This window comes from Polypterus senegalus, chromosome 5, assembly GCF_016835505.1.
Source record: "Polypterus senegalus isolate Bchr_013 chromosome 5, ASM1683550v1, whole genome shotgun sequence".
In the NCBI taxonomy this organism is placed as follows: Eukaryota; Metazoa; Chordata; class Cladistia; order Polypteriformes; family Polypteridae; genus Polypterus; species Polypterus senegalus.
This window is the reverse complement of record NC_053158.1, coordinates 8082633-8106024: the sequence shown is the minus strand read 5'-3', so window position 1 is coordinate 8106024 and position 23392 is coordinate 8082633. Positions and strand designations below refer to the sequence as shown.

At 39.5% G+C, this 23392-nt stretch overlaps 1 long non-coding RNA gene across 1 annotated transcript in view; it reads left to right on the top strand.

Moving 5' to 3' along the window:
- The window catches only part of LOC120530128, a 44484-nt gene extending 21907 nt beyond the window's left edge, over positions 1-22577 (top strand). Inside the window, exon 2 of the long non-coding RNA XR_005633907.1 lies at positions 21453-22577. This is a non-coding gene — a long non-coding RNA (uncharacterized LOC120530128). The remainder of the gene's footprint in view (positions 1-21452) is intronic.
- Positions 22578-23392: the final 815 nt, after the last annotated feature.

Here is a 23392-nt window from a genome sequence, read left to right as displayed (position 1 = left end):
CCAGGATTATTTTATTACCAGTAACAGTGCACTGCACGATAACATGCAGAGAATACACTTGACTTGAGCATTTCTAGTTTTCATCCTCTTTCTCTGTACATTTAGCATTTGTTTGCTCAGAGCTTAATGCACTTGCTGCTTCCTGTGCAGCTCTTCTTTCGTGGGCACCTTTGTGCGTTAATATTGACTAAGTAAGTGTTTCTGTTGCTATTACTTAGTACGTTTTTTACTTAAGCTGGCACTTAAGTCTTCAATCTGCCTCAAGAATGATTTAAGATATGAAGAGGTAGAGGAAGTGATGGCGAAGGTGGTAGGGAATGAGAACGGCGCCAGTATGGCATGCGGCGCATGGCCGCCCTTCTGGAGGTCAATCATCACCCCGAAAGCGAATAGTAGACGTCACGTAGTATATGCATACCAAATTTCAGGTCAATAGTTCAAATGGTTTGAGACCTACAGGTGATTTAAAATCCTGGACAGACAAATGAACAACCACAGTAGCGTATTATAAAAGAAGACTAGCAAAATACCCGCGCTTCGCAGCGGAGAAGTAGTGTGTTAAAGAAGTAATGAAAAAGAAAAGGAAACATTTTAAAAATAACGTAACATGATTGTCAATGTAATTGTTTTGTCACTGTTATGAGTGTTGCTGATATATATATATATATTATATATATACACACACACACACACACACACAGACACACACATACACACATATAAACATATATACATTGTGGGGTACAGCCCGGACACAGACAGGCAGACATGATGTTTCGCCACACACGTATTTATTTACAAAGTCTATATTTACAAAAGTGCACTAACCCAGTGCCGCAGCACCAATCACCCCTTACAGTCCTGGCCGCACTACAATGCAACTCCGAGCTCCATCCACTTCCACCCGACTCTTGCTGTCGACTGGAGGGAGGCGGTCCCTTTTATCCGCACCCGGATGAGCTCCAGGTGCTCCCCGACAATCTTCCGCTGACACGCCCCAGTGTGGCGGAAGTGCCGGCTGTTCTCCCGGAAGCTCTCCCGGTGTCCCTGCTTCTCTTCCCCCCAGCACTTCCTGGTGTGGCGGAAGTACTGGGGTCCAGGGTTCCCAAGGCATTGGGGCGCCTCCTAGCGGTGACCACGGGCCTCTACAGGGTGGGGCTTCCATGCCCTGCACCCGTGGCCCCCAAAGCAACCAGGAAGGTGGCCCCCACGTCCTCCAAGGCGTCCCGGCCGGGTCGTGGCCCCTGGCATCCCTGACAACATATACATATATACATATAAACATATCTATATATATATATACACATATACACATCTACATATGTACATATATACACCTATCAACATATATACACACATACATATACATACATACATACAAATAAATATACAGTACATATATATAAACACATACACATATATATATATATATATATATATATACAGTATACACATACATACATACATACATACACACATATATATACAATATATATATATATAGCAAAATACCCGTGCAGTGCGAAGTACTGCATTAAAATTTTTATTAAGAGAAAATTAAAACTTTTTAAACTGAGGGAAAATATGCCAATAATTATTTGTTAAGGATCTCTTTGTATACCATGTTGTGAGTTGCAGGCCCTCCGGTTGTAATCTGACCAAGCTGTGCGCTGAGCTTACTCTTGAGCATGTAACGTACAGATGGCCATGTGAAGAGTAATCTTGTCTCAAATCTCACAGCTTGGATTGCTGCTGTCATAATCGGTTTGAGTTTCATGGTTTGTTTCAATTACGACAGTATTTGTAGGACTTTTGTTGAAGTGACATTCGGCATCTGTCAAGCGTTGTAAGCACACACCAGGTTTCATCGATAACTTCACATCCAGCTTTTGAGAGTTTAAACATTCATAAACATCAAAGTGTCCACTACTGAAATCGTCACCTGTCAATCTAAGATGTTTAAGAGGCATTGGCGGTTTCGAAAGGGGTAAAATATTTGGCCATTTCGGTACACTTGAAAGCGACAACCGAACAATTCAGCGGCAGCCATCAACTCACATGGAGAACCATAGGTGAAGGGCTTAAGCATTTCACTCTTCTAGTGCTCCTGTGTAGTCTAATTATCTCCTGTACCGTCATCAGTCCACACCTTCAAACCTGTCCCAGTCATTCAATACATAAGACAGAATGTTCCTCCGGATATCAAGAGTGAGGCTGATATGGCCGTGCAATATGTAACAAAGAGAATGAAAAAGGCAGGTGCCATCTCCGGGCATGGAAACCACTCAGTAAGTGACAGTTCTTTGATCGATGGTGATCACCTCGATAGACATGTTAATGGGGGTACGGTTGGAATGATAAAGGAAATGGGTACCTGAGCAATGTAAAGTAAGTCTAAAATACCTACACAATAACTATAATCGCAATAAACGAACAATAAAACAGCGGAGAAGCCGTGGATTAAATAAAAAAGCTGTAGTTATCAGCAGGGAGACGTGAATCTCGTGGCGAAGCAAGGAAGGGAATGTAGAGACCGGAGTGACGGACGGCCTTATATAGGCAGGCAGCCAACAACGTGGGAGGCGTGAGGATGGGGGACCCAACGCTACCTCACACGGTGACCGAGGTGCAGGCTATGGATGTATACAGTAATCCCTCCTCGATCGCGGGGGTTGCGTTCCAGAACCCCGCGATAGGTGAAAATCCGCGAAGTAGAAAGCATATGTTTCTATGGTTATTTTTATATATTTTAAGCCCTTATGAACTCTCCCACACTGTTTATAAATATTCCCCGCAGAGTTATACAGAATAATCCCTTTTGTATTCTCTTAGATATTAGGTAAATTGAAATTATGTATATAAACACACTGTTTATATACAGTAAAACCTAAATATTATTTTAAAGATATTGAGTGTTTCCGATATCACATATGTTACAGCCATAACGATAGACAGGCCACCAGCAATAAATACGTACAATGCAAGAAAAATAGTATACAGTAAATGTGTGTGTACAGTGACACTAAACATACGTACATGTACTAAGTACTGTAAGTAGAAAATTAATTATGGTTACTCACCAACAATGACACGATGACTTGTCCGATAACAATGAGTTTAATTTTACTGCACAACAAAGGAGAGTGTTACAGTTCTTCCAAAGGAGCCACTGGCGATTGTGTAGCACTGCCGTTGTTCTTCTTCCGGCAGTCTTCAATCCAAATCCCTAAAGCAGATTCCATCCAGACTACTGCCTTATTACATCCACTTACAACTCGTTTTGCACCCTGGTTAAAAGGACACTGCGGCCGTATATCTTATATTACTTTCCTACTTTTTAAATAAAAAGAATTGTAGCCTTCAACAAATCCAAAACGTTTACCTTTTCGGCAATCGTTATAATCTTCCGTTTGCGCTTGGGCACGGACCCTGAAGCAGTAGCAGATCGTTTTGGAGCCATAATGAAGGGATTGACTATGCACAAAGATAAACACAAAAGAGCACAACTCTTTACACAGAGAAACACATTGATGCCGAATGAGCGAGACGAGACTTCCTGGTTAACACTGCATTCAGCAGGCAGGAACTTAACTGCATGCTCTGATTGGTTAGCTTCTCAGTCAGGAGAACTTAACTGCGCGCTCTGATTGGTTAGCTTCTAAGTCATCCGCCAATAGCGTCCCTTGTATGAAATCAACTGGGCAAACCAACTGAGGAAGCATATACAGGAAGTAAAAAGACACATTGTCCATAAAACCATGAAGCGAAAAATTCGCGTTATATATTTAGTTATGCTTTCATATAAAATCTGCGATAGAGTGAAGCCGCGAAAGTCGAAGCGCGATATAGCGAGGGATTACTGTATATGTACGTAAGTAGGATTCAGTTAGCGTTGGGAACCCGTGTACCAAATTTCTTGAAGATGGGCCCATAAGTAACAAAGACTGTTGAAAAGTTCAATATGGCGGCTGACAGTGGCGTCATACCACCGAAATAAGTACATACATTGGTTTCGGTTAGCTCATGGAAGCCACCTACCAAATTTCGTGAAGATGGGGCCGTAAATAAGAAAATTCAACATGGCGGACGTTGTTGACCGTTATGTCCGTTACGCGTAGAATTTTGAAATGAAACCTGCTTAACTGTTGTTAGTAAGCTGTAAGGAATGAGCCTGCCAAATTTCAGCCTTCTACCTACACGGGAAGTTGGAGAATTAGTGACGTTGGAAAGTTCAATATGGCGGCCAACAGTGGTGTCATACCAACAAAATAAGTATGAATATTGGTTTCCATTAAAAGTTCAATATGGCGGCCGACAGTGGCATCATACCACCGAAATAAGTACAAAATTTCAGCCTTCTACCTACACGGGAAGTTGGAGAATTAGTGATGAGTGAGTGAGTGAGTGAGTGAGTCAGTCAGTCAGTCAGTCAGTCAGTGAGGGCTTTGCCTTTTATTATTATAGATAATAGAGAGATTTACATTATTTAAATCCTATTTTTTGCTGCCTTTTAAATACCCTTGAAAAAATGTTTACAGGTTCTTTAACAATGTTTTAAACATCCTGAAAACTTTTATCATTTTAGCTTTGGGATTTCAAAATTACTTTTTTGGAACCTTTTTAACCCGTGTATTAATATTTATATTACATTTTATATCAGCAATTATAAAGGAATTTTTAAAGTATAGGTTTGTAATTGTTTTAATTAGTATTATATTTCTTGGGTGCAGGAACCAAATTGAATTTTTTATATGTAGATGAGTGTGCCCATGCCATGCTATCCTTATTGGGACAAATCTCCAAATCAAAGCGGTAAGGACTGCATGAAGACCCCTGGTTCAGACCTCCTCTAGCTGAGATCTTGTCTGTTACCCCCATTAGCACTTAATCCTAGTCCTGACTCCCTCATACTTATACTGGACAAACTTCACACACTGTTTTGGTCCACCTTTCTCTCTCATGACACCTCCAGACCTCTTGACATGACACTCTATTGTAAACCTTCTCCAAGTCAATAAACGCCATTTACGGGCCTTTCTGATTTTCTTAATGGTTCTCTAACAGCTGTCTCAATGCAAAGACTGCATCAGTTGTTCCTCTGAGTCCTCACTCCCTCATACATATCTTGGTGAATCCTCACAAATGTTTCTGGTAATCCACTGGCATAAAACCAACTGTTCTTCCTCTATGGTGGTCTTGTCCCTAAGCCTTCTCTCTATAACCTTTTCCCAAATTTTCATTGTGTGTGACATCACATTTATCCCTCTATAGTTTCCACATTCCTGATTGTCAATCGTCTTCTTATAAATGGGTACAATCCCACTGTCCCTCCACTCCTCTGGATCTCACAACACATCTACTCCCCTCCTCCTAAGCTTTGTGGACACTTTTTCTCTAGTGTCATTTCCTATTCTGACATTACATCTTTACAATAGTTTTGTTTGGATCAGTAGTTACACAATTTTAAAGGTCATCAGTTGGGCACTTGTAACTTCTTGTTCCATTGTAAGAGGAACAATGCAACTCTTAGACCTTAAGCAATCCTTCAACCTTTACAGCGTGTGGTGTGGACAAAAGAACTTGGAACGGTCCTCTCCACCTAGGCTGATGCCAATGTTTCCTCCGGTGTCTCAACCAGGATCCAGGTGCCCAAGGGAATCGGGCGAGTCCTTAGATGGAGGGCTGGTTCTCCAAGCCTGATTAACCTGCTCGTGGACTTCCTTCAGGGACGCCGGAGGCCTGTAAGACTGCATTAGATCTCACAACACATCTACTCCCTCTCCTCCTAAGCTTTTTCACACTTTGTTGGTATTTCATCTGGTCCTGTTGCCTTTTCATTCTTCATTCTTTTCTTTGCATCCTTTACTTCCTCCCTCCTTATTCCTGGTACTCTCCCTTCATTGGGGACTCCATCTGCAAATAAAGAATGGAGTCCACAAAATTAAAAGAGTTGGGGAATAACCCCATATAATGTCCAATGGACGTTATAGAATTAATCATGAATATGATCAAAGACCAAAGCATTTGACATCAGACAGTTGGAAAATGCCGATATTTATACAGAGAAAATGGTGGTCAGAAATGATGTGGCAGGAAATGACATCAAAGCTGTTGTACGGAAGTGACATCATTCTGAAGGAACCTGAAGTGAATGAAGTGAAGTCATCATCAGGAGCCAGAAGTGACATCATTGAGAAAAGGAACCGGAATTGGTGCCATTACCAGAATGCAGAAGTGTTGTTGGGCAGCCATTTTGTGAATCCAGAAGTATTGCAGGTGAGTTATTTTTCTTCTTTAGGTCTGATGACAAAGAGAGAGAGATGTTAGTACCATAAGTTAACCCTTTATCTCGCGATATTTCGCTCACCTCGTGGCTTGTTGACTGCCTCCTAAGCGCACGTGTGACATACCCTTGCCACACCAACCGCATGATGAAACAGCTCGGGATCCTGGATGGCACCCTCCGGACCTCTTGACGTGGCACTCTATCATAGGCCTTCACCAAATCAATCAACGCCATATACAAACCTTTCTATTTTTTTGATGCTGATCCCATGAGTTGCTCGATCTTTGCTTTAATTATTGCTTCCATTAATTTACTGTACCTGTGCTACTTTTGAGCATGACTCATTGTTAAAAAATGCTTAGTACACAAAATTGTGATAAGTGACTCTTGGATGAAGTAACTAATAAAATGTGAAATGCCCCAACTTTCATATCATTTGACTTACTCCACAAGTACACCTGAATGTTACGCCATTCTCTAGCTTTGTTTTCAATTGCGGCATGATGGCAGCACTTTGTTTCTCTTCAGACGACATCACTTTTGGACCCAGTATTAAAGTTTTCATCACTCGTAAGTGTGAGGATCTGAAGGAAATGAGATACAGTCTTTGAGAAAGGAGTGTTTGAAATGTCAAGTCATTAGGTCATATGATTTGGGCCTGCACCAAATTAATATAATTTTCGACCAAAATCTTTGACATCCTAGGTGTCACAATCTCTCCTAATCCACTAACAGATGTGTTTGGTGTACTTCCACATTGGCTTAAAGTGGAGAAGGACACCTCACCTTTTTCACCTCTCACCTACCTCTATGCCAGAAAAAAGATTGATCAGTCTTGAGGACTCAGAGAGCATTTCCGTAGTATATAAAACTATTTTACAGTCCCTTCCTTTCAAAGATCCAAGAGGAAAGTGGGGAAAGGATCGCTCACTTAACATCTCAGAAAAGGAGTGGAAAGTAGCAATGCACTGAATTCACTCGAGTTCCATATGTGCAAAACATAGAATTATCCAACTCAAAATTATATATTGAGCGCATCTCTCTCATTTAAAATTGTCCAAAATGTTTCCAACCTGCGAACGTTGCAATCGAGCTCCAGCCTCAATGGGCCACATGTTTTGGGCCTGCACCAAATTAACATCACTCTGGACCAAAGTCTTTAAATGCCTTTCAGACAGCCTTGGGGGTCACAATCCCTCCTAATCCACTAGCAGCTGTGTTTGGTGGGCTTACAGAGGGGCTTAAAGTGGCTTAAAGGACAAACAAACTATAATTGCCTTTACTTCATTATTAGCACATAGACTTGTCTTGCTCAACCGGAAGAATCCTAACTCACCTCTTCTAAGTCAGTGGGTAACTGATGTTATATAATATTTGAAATTGGAAAACATCACATTCTCACTTAGAGGATCTGTGCAAATCTTTTTCAAAACCTGGCAGGATCTAATCAATAACATGTTAGAATAAGCTTTTAAATTGAAGTAGCAGGTTGTCTCTCCTCTTTTACTCCATTTATCGTTATTCATTTATTAATTTACTAGGCTGACCCGCCTTTTAAGGCGACCGACTTTTAAGTTGACCACTTTCAATATGTAGATCAATTTGATATTTTATACAAACTCATTAATTTGGTTATATTGCATTTGAGCGGTATTGCTTTAATACTCGTAGTTTCTGTTATTTTTGTGATGAAATTTAAACTTTTTTGCTATATTGAGGTTGCCCTTTTGAACCCCCTTGATATTTACTACGTGTAGTGGCATTTGTACTCCATCAGCATTAATTATTTCCAGAGACATAATTTTGTCTATTTTTCCAGCGCATCGCTCACAAAAGCAAGGGAACGATGGGAGCACCAGAACTCTGCTCACATCATGTCGCTTCGTACCGCAAGCTGCAAGTAATAAGTCTGTGATAAGCGGAATACCGCTACGCTTTCCACTCACGGGACGGAAGGACAATCCCGACCGCTTTTATATAGTAAGACAGAAGAAGAAGATATCGCACAGTCTGGAGTAGAAAATCATCTTTTACATGGAAAAACTAAACTACAAATCCCATCATGCATTGCAAAATAGACGGGACGTGTGTGAAACTCCGCGCCTGCGTAGCACTCACGGGACGGAAGGACAATCCCGACCACTTTTATATAGTAAGAAAGAAGGAGAAGATATCGCACAATCTGGAGTAGAAAATCATCTTTTACCTGGAAAAAATGAAACTACACATCCCATCGTGCATTGCAAAATGGGCGGGGCGTGTATGAAACTCCGCGCCTGCGTAGCACTCACGGGACGGAAGGACAATCCCGACCGCTTTTATATAGAAGGATCTATTCACTTATCTTCACTAGCATAAAGTTTTACACTGTTGGCCTAGCTCTCTTTCTCAGGGGTGGGGGTTGATTTCTTATTTCTTTTTTGTAAAACTTGAGTTATGAGTATGGAATGTTATTTGATTTTAATAAAATTAATACAGTTACAAAAAAAAAATAAATAAATAAAGTGGTGAAGAACAAACAAACTGTAATTGCCTTTACTTCACTATTGGCACGTAGACGTATCTCGTTCAACTTGAAGAATCCTAACTCACCCCTCTTTTCAGTCAGTGAGTAACTGATGTTATATACTACTTGAAACTGGAAAAAATTAAATACTCACTTTGAGAATCTGTGCGAAACTTTGTTAAAACCTGGCAGGATCTAATTAATAACATTTTAGAATAAGCATTTAAATTGAGGAGGCGGATTCTCTTCCCCTTTTTATTCTATTTATTTACTTACTTTTATTGTTTCTACCGTTAAAGTTTCACTATGTTGTCCCAGCTCTCTTTTTTCTGGGTGGGGGTTGACTTGATTTGAACCTAGTTTTGGAAAGTTTGACTTGCTTGTATGGAATGTTGTTTGATTTTAATAAATTCAATAAAATGTTAAAAAAAAAAAGAAACGTCATGTCAGGTAACGGTGGCGTGTAGACTTTTATGAAAAACATCACAAACGATTGCTAGTAAAGGAATTTCATCAGAACCAGAGTCACTGCAGGTTTCTCTTTGGGTCTTGTAGATGGTGTCTTTGTGCACAAAATAATCCATCGGCCTTAAAGATGAGCCAACTCCTCTCCCCCCACCCGCTTCCACCCTCGGTTTTCATTCTCCCCCTGAATTGAATGCCGGAGCATGGCATATTCTGTTAATCTCCGTCATGGTGCACAACTCCTTTTATTCTACCTCATTATTTGTGAATGATATTCTCTTTTTTTTTTATATGAACAAAATGCTGTCTGATGTTGCTCATGTTTTTGATTTATTCATTTCATTTGAATAATATGAAACCACTTTGCCAGGCCACAAAGCAAGTCATCCCGGCTCCTACTCATTTCTCAGTGTGTTGCTTCTGAGATTTCTCTCTCTGAAAGCACTTCTCTCCTGCGCTCTCTGTCTCGCTCGTAGGTGTTGATATGCACCCCTCACAAAAATGTAATTATCACCACCAAATACTTTGTCATTTTTTATGAATCATATAACATCATGTATTCTGTGTGCGGTGGCAGCTTTGTGCTAAAATCATTCAGATTCATTTTTCCCTACATAAAACAACACTCAACACCACAGAATGGAAAAGTGATACAAGTTTAAGAATATATGTGTGGCATAAAGTTCAGGTGCGTTTGAGGGCAGTGCAGACACTGCAGCCTTCAATGGATTGAGTTCACTAGGTCAGCTCTGCCACCTTTTCTGCCAGTCCCATAGAAATGAAAAATCAGAAAAGAGATCTCCTTTATATGTTTTTGGTTTCTCCTCGACAACAATGAGCTCAGAAAGAAATAAAATGGAGACTTTTTTGTCTCATGCTCATCAGATTTTTCTCCTCAGAAAAAATACCGTGATATTCTCACAGGGGTCTCCCTCTTGAGTTTCAGCGGAGATCTCAGCAAAGTCACACATTTAGGCTCAGGTCTTCCAAGTAGTGTCTTGACATTGTTTTTTATTATTTTTTTTGCAATTTGAAATTATTTCAATTGTGTGCTTAATAATATATGAGTAGTAGTAATAAAACACTTTACTATGATAACAAAGCTGTAGTCCTTGCTTCAGAATTATACTACTAATTGCTCCACTTTATATTGCTGTGCTCCGGTCAGATCCTATTCTTTCTAGAACAAAAAGGCAGGCAGTGTGGCACAGTGGTTCAGACTTTGAATTTTAAATCCTGAGGTTGTGGGTTGAAATCCCACCGCTGACACCAGTGTGTGACCCATGAGAAAGTCATTTCATCGGCCTATGCTCCAGTTGGGAAAACAAAAAATCAGGAGTGGTCTCCCCTTAGACTTTGTCATATACTCAGATATAGGGATGGATATTTGAGGAGTAAACCGCAAGACAATAATTATATTTTTATATTCTGTACATTAAAGAACTATCAACAACAAATCAAATTAAATTAATAATATATTGAACAATTATTATAAAAGTAAAGTTGAACAAATCAGATTCTGCAGCTGCATGAATAAAAGGTAAAGTACCATTTCCAGTTAGCAGAAATTGCTCAAAACTTAATAGAAATCTACGTTTTGTATCTAATAATTATATGCAAAATTTGGTTGACCTAAGTGAAAGCATACCCAAATTATCATGTTTACATACACACACGTACACACAGAGACAGACACACAGACATAATTCTAAAATTGGTATTTTTCAAACTCAGGGAGGTCTAAAACATTGAGATTCATCAAAATCTCGACATCAAATCTTTGGGTGATTAACATACTTTCCCTATACTTCGTATACGAGAAAGTCTGGGAGGTCTAAAATCTTTGGACGGTTATAATACTTTCCCTATACTTTGTATACGGGAAAGTCAGGGAGGTCTAAAACATCGAAATTCTTTAAAATGTCAAAAATCGAATTTTTGGAGGATTACAATGCTTTCCATATCATTCGTATACAAGAAAATCAGGGAGGTCTAAAACGTCGAAATTCATCAAAATCTCGACATTGAATCTTTGGACGATTACAATTCATTCATTCCCTATACTTCATATACAAGAAAGTCAGAGAGGTCTAAAATCTTTGGATGGTTACAATACTTTTGCTATACTTCATATACGAGAAAGTCATGGAGTTCTAAAATATCAAGATTCATCAAAATCAAGAAATCGAATTCTTGGAGGATTACAATACTTTCCCTTTACTTCATATACAAGAAAATCAGGGAGGTCTAAAATCTTTGGATGGTTACGATACTTTTGCTATACTTCATATACGAGAAAGTCATGGAGGTCTAAAATATCGAGATTCAGCAAAATCAAGAAATCGAATTCTTGGAGGATTACAATCCTTTCCCTTTACTTTATATACAAGAAAGTCAGGGAGGTCTAAAACGTCAAGATTCATCAAATTCCCAACATCGAATCTTTGGACGATTACAATACTTTCCCTATACTTCGTATACAAGAAAGTCAGGGAGGTCTAAAATCTTTCTTTGGATGGTTACGATACTTTCCCTATACTCCATATATGAGAAAGTAAGGGAAGTCTAAAACATTGAGATTAATTAAAATCTCGAAATCTAATTTTTGGAATATTACAATACTTTTACTATAATTTGTATATGTGAAAGTAAAAATGCAACCAATCATATTGCAAATGTTGTAAGACCCCTTGGATAAAGGCATCAGTGCAATAATAAATAAAAAAATATAAAGCCTTGAAAGAGATCTCACAAAATATGCCACGCTTTTTCAAACCAAATTCTCATTTTTTACTTTTGTCTCTTTTTTGTCAAAAGCTTTGTCTCATAAGGAATTTTAGGAGAAACATCCATGACAATGTTGATTCTTAAATAAAACATAAATGAGAATCTCTGTGTAATCTTATGAGCCATCGAAGATCAACCTTTGAGAAGTTACATTTTCCTACGGGATTTCAGGTGTTATGGGAGCAAAGGATATCTCACCAGGTGTGGACAAAAAGCTGAAAAGACCCCTGGATAAGACTCTAGTCAGTCACAAGGACCACTGTCTCTTACACACACACACACACACCCCTTATATTCGAACACAGTGACAATTAACATAACCATATAAAATAAACTAAATCAAAATGTGGTGGTCCGGTTTGGCAGCAGCTGCCAAGCCCCTGTTACAATACAATACAATACAGTTTATTTTTGTATAGCCCAAAATCACACAGAAAGTGCCGCAATGGGCTTTAACAGGCCCTGCCTTTTGACAGCCCCCCAGCCTTGACTCTCTGAGAAGACAAGGAAAACTCCCAATAAAACCTTGTAGGGAAAATGGAAGAAACCTGGGAAAGGCAGTTCAAAGAGAGACCCCTTTCCAGGTAGGTTGGGCGTGCAGTGGGTGTCAAAAGTAGGGAGTCAATACAATACAATATACAGAACAGAACAATTCCTTAAGACAGCATATAATAAAAATTTTAGAATTACGGTTTAACAGTAGATGATATGACATAATTAGGTTTGGATATTTTTAGAGTCCTGGAGACCTCATCCATCTAGCTGCCTCCCCATTTGGCCATGCCACGGCTGAAACGTTGCTCCGATGAAAGGACCCTCTTTCCCATGATTCCTGTGATCCTCCATCAGGGATGACTTTACCATAGGCATGCAAACAACTTGGCAGGTGGGCCGTGGCACCAATGGCCACATTTGGGTACCGAGAAAAGAAACAGAATAGGTGAGGGTTAGTATTCAAATATAATTATCATGTTACTTATGTTATAGTGCTAATGACTAACAACAGAGATGCAGTATGTACAGTTAATCAGCAGCTCTAGTCAGGATATGCTAAACTGAAGTAGTGAGTCTTCAGCCGGGATTTAAAGGCTGAGACAGAGGGGGCATCTCTTATGGAAGCAGGAAGACCATTCCACAGTTTAGGGGCCCTGTAACTAAAAGCTCGACCTCCCACTGTTATTTTATTAATCCTTGGAATCCTAAGCAGACCGGCATCTTGAGATCTTAATGTGCTCAGGTTTGTAAGTCATGATAAGTTCAGACAAGTAAGCGGACCTTGGCCATTTAATGCTTTATATGTTAAAAGGAGGATTTTGAAATCTGCCCTAAACTTAACTGGGAGCCAGTGTAAAGATTTAAGAACTGGGGTTATGTGTTCATATTTTCTTGTTCTTGTAATAATTCTTGCAGCGCATTTTGGATTAACTGGAGGCTGTATAGAGAACAGTTTGAACAGCCAGTGAACACCGCATTGCAGTAGTCAATCCTACTAGAGATAAATGCATGAATTAATTTCTCACAATCCTGTTTATTTAGAAAGCGCCTTAATTTCCTAATATTTTTAAGATGGAAAAACATGTTTTGGACGACTTTGTAATATGCTTTAAATGACATGCTAGAGTCAAAGATAACTCCTAGATTGCGGGCTGATTCAGTAAAATTAATTGGGATTCCAACTGAGTTAAATGACGACAAAATATTGCTGTGATCAGCGTCATTCCCTCCAACAATTAACATCTCTGTTTTATCTGTATTTAAAGACAAGTAGTTCTCATTCATCCATTCCTTTAATTCACTAACACAACTAATTAAAGACAACATCGGAGAAACTTCATTTGATTTAAATGAAAGGTATAACTGGGTGTCATCTGCATACGAGTGAAAATTAACATTATGTTTCCTAATGAGAGATCCCAGTGGAAGCATGTAAAGTGAAAACAGTAAAGGTCCCAGTACTGAGCCCTGCGGACACCATATTGAACTTCTGTGTATAATGATGGAGTACTGTCTGCACATTTCTGTAAATACTGGAATCGATTTGATAAATAAGAACTGAACCAAGCGAGCACGGGCCTGTAAGCCCAACATCGTTTTCTAGCCTGTGCAGTAAAATAGAATGGTCAATGGTGTCAAATGCTGCACTTAAGTCCAACAACATAATTACAGTGGAATTTCCTTCATCAGAGGATATCAGAATGTCATTTACAACCCGTGTTAGTGCCGTTTCTGTACTATGACCAGTCGAAAGCCAGACTGGAATTTCTCAAATAAATTGTAATGCGTAAGGTGTGACTGAAGCTGACTGGCGACTACTTTTCTAGTATTTTAGAGAGAAATGGTAAATTTGAAATAGGCCTATAGTTATTTAGTATGTGTGGGTCTAGGTCTGACTTTTTAAGTAAAGGTTTAATGACTGACACTTTTAGTGCATCAGGTACTGTGCCATGCAGTAATGAACTATTGATAATGTTAGAATAGGGCTGCAAGAACATCCATTGCACTTTTACTAGTTTTGTTGGCACTGGATCTAGGGAACAAGTAGTGGGCTTCATTTTAGTAATTAAAGTTAAGACTTCCTGTGAGTTACAGGATTAAAATTATTAAAGTGCTGAATGCAATGTGGACAGGGTCTGCTAAGCTAGTATTTGGTTTGTACTGTGATGCTGAGATCTGGGATCTTATATTTTTAATTTTCTCATTGAAGAAGTTCATAAAGTCTGTACTGCTAATATCTGTTGGTATTTTGCACTGTTGATCTGAATTCCCATTTGTTAATTTAGCCACTGCTCTAAAAAGTACCCTAGGATTTTTATTATTGCTATCTATTAATGTAGAATAGTATTCTGAGCGAGCTTTAAAGAGGGCTTTTTATATTTATTAACACTCTCTGTCCATGCAATTTGAAAGACATGTAGCTTTGTTGTTCTCCATCTGCTCCAGTTTTCGACACTCTAATTTAAGAGCTCGAGTATTTTCATTAAACCAGGGAGAGTTTCTATGTGCTTTGATCACTTTTGTTTTAGGGGAGCCACTGTGTCCAGAGCATCTCTCAAGGTCACATTATAATGTGATTAGCTGATCTAAATTGTTTTCCACGTTTACATTTGATGTTAACTGATCTAAATGGTTTTCCACAATTACACTCGACTTACTCAAGGTATCTATAAATTTTGAAGCAGAATTACAATCTAGATGTCGCACTGTCTTTGTTTTAATCTGCGAGTGCGCTGGCATGGGCAGAACTAAATCAAACGTAATTAAGAAGTGATCGGAAATAACTACATTTAATGGAGTAATATTTAAATTTTGAATTTCAACTTTGTAAGTTATAATTAAATCTAATGTATGGTTATGATTATGAGTTGGACCTTTGACAATCTGACAAAATCCTACTGAATTTAACAAATAAGTAAAACATTTGCTAAAAGTGTCAGTTTCCACATCAATGTGTACATTAAAATCCCCCATCAGAACTACATGATCATAATTTATAGCCAAATCAGACAGAAGGTTGCTAAATTCAGTCATGAACAATGAATATGGCCCTGGTGGTCTGTAGACTAGCACTATAATTGTGTTGGAATCTGTTTTAATATTTAAAATGAATGCCTCAAAGGATGTAAAGTTGCCTAAATTTTTAGGAGTGATTTGCATTTTGTTACAATGAATTATTCCAAGGCCTCCTCCTCGACCAGAATCTCTAGACTTATGAAGGAACGAGTATCCATCTGGTGACGCCTCAGCTAGGGAACAGTGTCACATTTACTAAGCCAGGTTTCAGTAAGAAGACACAGATCAGATTTTGTACTTAATATTATATCATTTACCAAAACAGCTTTAGTGCCAAGAGAGCGAATGTTCAATAAACAGCATTTAAAACTGCATGGTTCTTTCTGAACTGCTGATATATTTTTTGTTTTAATTTGAATTAAATTTCTATTACAGATGCCCCTGGTGGAGTGTCTGGTTTTATCCCTTGGTCTAATTATACACCTTATTTTTGGTTATCAATTAATTTATGGTTTGTATCAAGACTAAATTTACTGGATGCCCCACAACAGGGATTATGGGTAACAGCTTCAGGAAAATAACAGGTGGGATAAACAACAGCCTGTGATTTAAGATCACATGACTGCGGCCTGGATGGTGCTCTAATCAGTCAACCAGGCAGTTTTGCTGCCATATTTTGGGATAATACATAAGATCCCTCCAGTTAGGATGAAGACCATCTCTTCTGAAAAATCCAGGCCTTTCCCAAAAATCATCCCAATTGTTCACAAATGCTATGCTTTTATTTGCACACCAGGTTTCTAGCCAGCAGTGAAAGGAATGCAATCTGCTATAAATCACATCCCTCTATACAATCTTGGTAAGGGACCAGATACAATTAAATTCCGACATTTTGTTTTAGCTTTGGTGCATAGAGAGATGAAGTTCCGCTTTAATACCTCAGATTGCTGTAAATAAATATCATTAGTGCCGACATGCAGCAATAAGGTAGATACTTCATCGTCGGCAACACGGTCCAATGCGGCCTTTATGCCAGAAATCTTGGCCCCTGCAAGGCACTTAACATTAACTGCTGGTTTAACATAGTTTGGAATTCTAACATTCCGCACTATGGAATCGCCAATTATGAGCACTTTATTATTCTCAGTTTCCACAGGGCGCTGGAGAGCTGAGAACCTGTTCTGGGTCCGAATTGGTGACCTGGGTGCTGGGGGACTAAATTTTGGATTCTTAGACCCCCGTCTTACTGTTACCCACTCGCCCTGTGGCTGAATTGGTGCTGCTGATTTCGGCCTCGCACTGACTACAGTGGGACCTGGAGAGACTGAAGCCGAATCAGATGTAGCCGAATTGTCTAAACAAACCGAGTCGATCCAATTTTCGGTTTGCCTAATCGCTATCAGATTCCTAACGCGGTCCTCCAATTCGCGTATTTTCCCGACCAACTCTAAATTAACTAAACATTTTTGGCAGGTGAAGCTATCTGCTGCACCCAGACCATTGATGATCATAAACCGAGATGAGCCAGGGCAATGAGGACCTCTGTAATTAATTCCTCATTTGCTTAAGCATGTCTGATTTTAGTAATTTCCAAAAAGTGAGTGACCATTAAAGATATCAGGTGAATGTGGCACTCTGACAGTGAATTATAGGGTCTCCAGATTTTCAAGGTCTTAAACCAGGATGCTTGTAGAGCAAGTATGCCCATGTATAAAGCTCAACATCATTTGTTTAATGGCTGCTTTATCTCATTCTCGACACTGGGGATTCAGGGCAGGTACAAAACAAAAATCAAGGGCCATTTCACAAAAGATCACATGCTGTAGGATTCCACACAATGAATGAAATGGAAACAAATAAATACAGACAGTACTACCTGTTTTCTTTGTCATCTTGGAAATGCTGTTCAAATTATACACAAGTTCTTAATCAGGCTTTTACTGTCAGAGTTTTGACCATGCTCTTATACATATATTATATCGAAATGGGGTACAGGGTATGGGTATTGTCCTCTGTTGACCCCTTGGAGATTTGTACGTGCTGTCCTAAATATATTGTGACTTTACTGATTTCAACGGGGAAATGTTATATTAGGTGGGGAGCCGGTTAAGACTGGGGATTTTGATATTCTTCAGTTACTTATCGGGACGCTTTGCCTGAAAATTGGGACCACCCTAGTAAATTATCGTGACAGTATAATGTGCAGATAATGGAGCTGTGAACTTGGTTTAGTGTAAGGAAAATAGTACTGACTAAATATTAGTCTGATCGGTGTACACCGGCTCACACACCACAGAGCACTTCATGCTTAAGTAGATAACACTTTGTTTTCCTTGCTTGCATTTTATACCTTTATGGTTAGTAAGATCATTAAGCTTTCTTGTTAGTAACTAAAGCATCAGGAGGATGACGATGCATGCAGCGGTTTCTGCACGCGCCACACTGGACTTGCTGATAAGTGGATTGCCACCCTGTGCACGCACACAAGCAATGGGTAGTGAATGCGACTTGGTACCCCATACATTGAGTCTGCTGGTTTTTCATCAACTTGTGTTGAGGAGCTGTTTGCCATCAGCAGCATCTCTCGGAAGTGAAAAGGTAGAAAATATACAAAATACACAAGTTGCTGTAACCGCTCTCAAGGTAAAACTGAATCTTAGTTGAGGTCTCACAGAATCTTTGCTCTGTTTTAAATTAGATGACTTTGTAAATTCGCCAATACTTTTCAATGGGAGAGACTGTAGTGAGAAGTCAGGCAAAATGACACCTTTTATTGGCTAAAAACTAAAAAGATTACAATATGCAAACTTTTGAGGCTTACATCTTATCTGAAGAAGGGGCCTGAGTTGCCTCGAAAGCTTGCATATTGTAATCTTTTTAATTAGCCAATCAAAGGTGTCATTGTGCTTGACTTCTCACTACATTCAAAATGGCTAACACGGTACAACACCCTAGTACTATGGGAGAGACTGAAATTTTAAAACTATGTAGGATGTGATTTGTTCAAGACATGTCAACGGAAGCTGAATTGCCCTAACAAATTGACTTGAAGAATAAATGTGCCACAATTCAATAAAATTGGTCCATGGGGCAGGATTGTTTCATGTAGACAGACAGATATGGCAATTATAGTAGGTGCTTTACACAATATATGTGAATGCGCCTAGGAAGGATTTTAACAAATCATTCAACACAAGTGTGTGAAGAAACATGACTGGGGCTCCTTTATCAATGGCAATATGCTTATTTAGCGCCTCACTGGGAGTGGGAATGCCAAGTCAAAAGTTTTCTTTCTTTTATATATATATTTACAGTATGTGTATATATAGTGTGACAGACGACCGAGGACCTTTTCCCAAGGACCGGGAGAGAAGCAATACCTTCCCTGGGACACAAGAGGGCAGCACCCTGGTTTGCATCGGGGCCAAGGGACTGGAGCTTGGAAGCTCAATCCTGTTGGTGACCGTGGCCACCACCAGGGTTTGCTTGGACAATCCTTGAGCCTTGGACTGCAACACTTCCACCACTCCAGGAAGTTCTGCAGGAAAATCATCAGGGTGCAACTGGAGCTCATCCGGGTGCCACATAAAAGGAGCCACCTCACTCCATTTGGGGAGCCAGAGTCGGGAGGCAGAGGACAGAGCTTGCAGGAGAGGAGTGGAGGTGGCAAAGGAAAAGAGAGGAAAAGGAAAAGAAAGGACTGAGCAGAGAGTTGTTTACTGGTGATTTGTGCATTGTGTGTAATTAAAGGAAGAACTGTAAATAAAAGCGTGTGTTTTTTGGGACCTCTGAGTCTGCATGTCTGTCTGTGTTCCGGGCGTCTTCCACTATATATACAGTAGACTCTCGCTTATCCGACATAAACGGGCCGGCAGAACGTCGGATAAGCGAAAATGTCAGATAATGGGAGGTGTTAAGAAAAAGCCTATTAAACGTCAAACTATGTTATAATTTTAAACATTACGAACCTAATACTGTGGCTCGGTTCACGAACGTCTCTGAACATGTACAAATCAGGTTTTGACCAAAACGTTCGCCAAACTTTTGCCTCTGTTCATGACCACACACTCAGTATAGGAACAAGCCAGTTTCCCTTTCGGTTTGTGCGCGCCAATGATTTCCGCACGTGTTCAGTCTCTCCCTGTACATTCCCTGTGTAGCGAGAGAGAGAGAGCGACACACGCACGTGTGAGAGAGAGATACACGCACACACACGAGAGAGAGACACACGCACACACACGCGCGCGCTAGAGAGAGACACACACGCAAGAGAGAGAGACACACGCACGCGAGAGAGACACACACACACATGCGCGAGAAAGAGACACAAGAGAGAGAGACACATGTGGGCTGTAATAATCCACTGTAGTCATGTTTTACAACAAAACAACAGAAAAATTTTACTGAAAAAATGAACTTAGCAACAAAAAATAGAATACACTCACGCTCGCAACTTGCAGTTCTTGTTGCCGATTGATGTGTTTTTTTTGCTGTTTTTTTTTGTGGACGTCGGATAATACAGTATGTTGGATAAGCGAAGGTCAGATAAGCGAGACTCTACTGTATATATATAAATATCGACGAGAGATGTTCAAAAAGTTTCTGCATTTTTTTAACTATTCATTAAGAATTTTAAAAACAAATGACATCACTTTTCTCCATGGTCACATTCCTTTGGGATGCAATTTTCCCAGCGTCGTACCAACTTTTTAATGCCATCAGGAAAATCTCCTTCTGTTTTCGTAAATCACTTCCAGGGTTCTTTCTTCATTCCTCATGGTCGTGGTTGTAGCTGGATATCCAGAGCGCTCTGCATCCAACACACTGGTAGACGACTGTACGAGAGAGAACTCTATCCTCATACTGAGCACACATGCGGCGATAAATTTGAGCTCCATCACACCTTCTCCCCACAACAATGTATGTTTGATATGACAGAACGTTGTTCCTCTTTGGTGCAATTTATATGTTTCACAACCATCTTCACCACATAGTGACAACTCTGATACTAAACTGCAAGGGCAGCCAGCTCTGCCAGACAGAACTAGTCACATGACACACCTAGACACAACCAATCACTACTCCTCCTGCCTTTACCGTTTCCAAAGAAAATATAAAAGTGCGGAAACTCTGTGAACATCTATCTATCTATCTATCTATCTATCTATCTATCTATCTATCTATCTATCTATCTATCTATCTATCTATCTATCTATCTATCTATCTATCTATCTATCTATCTATCTATCTATCTATCTATTGTCACAAACTCGACAAAAGCCACAGAAAGGTTATTTCCTGGCTGCAAAATTTGATGAATTATTGTACTGATGTGTCAGATTGGGGTCCAGAACAGAACTGGATTAGAGAGGGTCAAAATTGTGGTTTTAAAGTCAACAGAGGAAATGACGTCATCCATGGGCCTGGAACCAAAAGTGACGTCATCAGGACCAGGTGAAATTTCTAGTAACTTGTCTACAGAGAAGTCAGACAAAGAGTCAGGCCCTTAAGCTATCTTCCATGTGCACTATCTATCTATCTATCTATCTATCTATCTATCTATCTATCTATCTATCTATCTATCTATCTATCTATCTATCTATCTATCATTTAGTGCCTTTTCCAATCAATCGATCTGTCTGTCTGTCTGTCTAATCCAGCCAAGTACGCTAATCTATCTATCTATCTATCTATCTATCTATCTATCTATCTATCTATCTATCTATCTATCTATCTATCTATCTATCTAAAGGGTGATCAAAAAGTGTTGATCTTGAACTTGAAGAGAGTATTCTAAATTTCAGATTTTGTAAGGGGCCAAAAATTAGCTTCTTTGTGCTAAATTATATGAGCTTTTAATGTTTTTCACATTTTCATATTGTACTTTTCTTGTTTCAGAACCAGGTCATAATGAGTGGCCAAGAAGTGTGAAATCAAGTATTGTGATTTGACTCACTTTCTAATGCTAGAAAATAGCATGCCTTCGGATTCATTCTCCCTCCCTTCCATATTCCTCAAAGAAGAGATGGGCTGCAGAATTCCATCTTGGCAGGACACCAGCCGAAGATGACTTACGGTGTCTGGCTGTGCTTACACATCAATGACAGAAGAAAATGTTCTTACTATTTAGTAAATCATGATGAAGAATCAAAAAGTGAGGTAGCAGATACCTCAGGAATTGGTTATGGGACAGTCGAGTCAATGTCGAATCAATAATGAGTTCAGACATGGAGGAATTGAAGAAGCGTTTCATAAATGGGGAAGAAATTTGGAAACAGCACTATGAGAACAAACAAAAGCCAGCTGCATCATGACCATGTGCACAATCATTTTATGAAGCTAAGGATTCAGTTCATATTGATTGCTTGCCTCTAAAATTCCACATAACCAGTCACCATTACTTTGATTTGCTTTGGCATTGAGGTAATCAAAGAGGGCAGTGGTGCTCATAGAGTTTTGAACCGAGGACTGCTTTGCTAAAGTGAGATTTAACAGTGGATCACCTGAATATGAGAGACACCTGTTAGTGAAATTCTGCATTACATTCCCCAGATTTACTTTATAGAAGGCATTTATGTGAAAAATACTAAGATTCATATGCAACGTTGCTGATTTGCATTTCAGACTCCCATATTTCAGTCAGTAAAATATAATTAAGAATTTATTTATGAAGATCGATTAAGAGCAGGGTGCTTGTGAGCATCAAGGGAATTAAGGGACTGCCTTAACCAGAAATGAGCTCTCCAGGCTGACACCAAAGAGAGTTTCGAAATGAGACCTGCATGGAGCCTGAGATCGTCTGGACCAGAGAGTGACGGAGGATGAAGAAGTGTTAAATGTGTGAGCGATATTTCTCTCTCTTAAGCTTTCAAGTATTGAATTATTTTCCTTATAGGCTGTCCCATGTGCAAACAGCATCTCGTATTTCAACAAATTATCGACATGTTTTTAAGAGTACTACAGTCAAGTGTCCTTTTTGTTCCATTCTAGACTAAATATTATTAAAGAGAGTACTGCCCCTCATTTTCTTTAGTTCTGTGCTTTACTTCCTTCCTACCTAAAGTGCTGGCGAGAGGTTCAATCTCTCCTCTCTCGATTACTGTGTGATGGCAATAGACTCCATTTTGGCACCGGACAGGTTTATTGGTGGGGTGGCCCTACCTGATTTGGAGTGATATCACTGGGCATTCACCTTGAGATCTGTTAAGAGCACGGGTGTCAAACTTCGGTCCTGGAGGGCCGCAGTGACTACAGGTTTTCATTCTAACCATCTTATTCATTAGTGACTAGTTTTTTTTCTGCTAATTAACTTCTTTTGCCTTAGTTCAAATTAACTTGACTCGGGCTCCTTAGTTGTCTCTTTTTCCTTAATTAGGAGCCAAACAATAATGGAGACACAAAATGAGCCGCCACATGACCAGCTCACCTGTGCCCATCACACAATATCTGAAAATAAAGAAAAGTGATGGTCTCAGTAAGGTTGATCTCTTAGGTCACAAAAACATTTTGATGGTGCTCTTAGAAAAACAGAAAAAATAACAGTTTTGGAAATGTCTGTTGTGGCTGAATGAGAGCAGCAACAAGTCATGGGATTAAATAACGGGTTTAATTAACAGCAAGAATTGGCTTCTCATTAAGTTGGAGTGAAATTGGTTGGAGTTTGAAATCCCAGTTTAGCTGGTCATCTGTTGGCTCATTTCACGTCTCATTTCTGTTTGGCTGTCATTTAACAAAGAAAGGAATCAATTTCGAGTACTGAATCCTTAAAAACAAGGCTATTAAAATGAAGGGAAAAGGAGTTAATTAGCAGTGAAAACTGGTCACCGATTAGGAAAACT